Raw genomic sequence first — 749 nt, forward strand, 5'->3', positions numbered from 1 at the left:
AGCCTAAACCTCCCCTGGTGCAACTTGAGGCCATTTCCTCTTGTCCCATCCCTTCTTACTTTCGAGCAGAGGCCAGCACCCACCTCACTACAACCTCCTTTTAGGCAGTTGCAGAGAGTGATGGGGTCTCCCCTCAGCCTCCTCTTCAGCACTTGTTGTTGTCTCCATCCTTTGTAGGACAGGGAGACTTCAAGGCAGGTGATGCAGCCAGCAAGGGTAGAGCTGCAGCCTGGAACCGGCCACCACTCCTCTGTGGTTAGTGCAGATGGGAAAGGCTCCTCATGAGAGGAGAGCCTTTCACCCAGCTCGGCAGAGCATCTCCCCCAGCCCAGACCTTGCCAGAGTGCAGAGCATCTCCCTGTGCTGCCCCCTCCCCACCCGCAGCACCCTCATGATGCTGCCAGCAGCGATCGGGGTCCAGATAGCGTGTGACCTGGTCCCAGCCAGCTGGAACGGCTTCTCATGAACTTCTTCATAAACCTGCTCAAGTGGAAGCCGAGCTGCTTCCCATGAATGTGAAACCCTGCACACAACCCTGCCCAGCACGCAGGGTGACGACACCCAGGGCAGCACAGCCCGGACCCAGCACCAGCGCCAGGACTGAGGTCTGCAGGGAAACACCCCCCGCCCCCGCAGCCCGAACCCAGCCCCGCAGGGGCATCCAGGACTGCGGAGAGAGGCTCCTGAGATGGGAGACAGACTGCTCCTCGCACATCAAGGCTAACAGCCCAACAGAAGGCTGTCAGGGA

The sequence above is a fragment of the Pterocles gutturalis genome, unplaced genomic scaffold (genome assembly GCF_000699245.1).
Source record: "Pterocles gutturalis isolate BGI_N339 unplaced genomic scaffold, ASM69924v1 scaffold38221, whole genome shotgun sequence".
Classification (NCBI taxonomy): Eukaryota; Metazoa; Chordata; class Aves; order Pterocliformes; family Pteroclidae; genus Pterocles; species Pterocles gutturalis.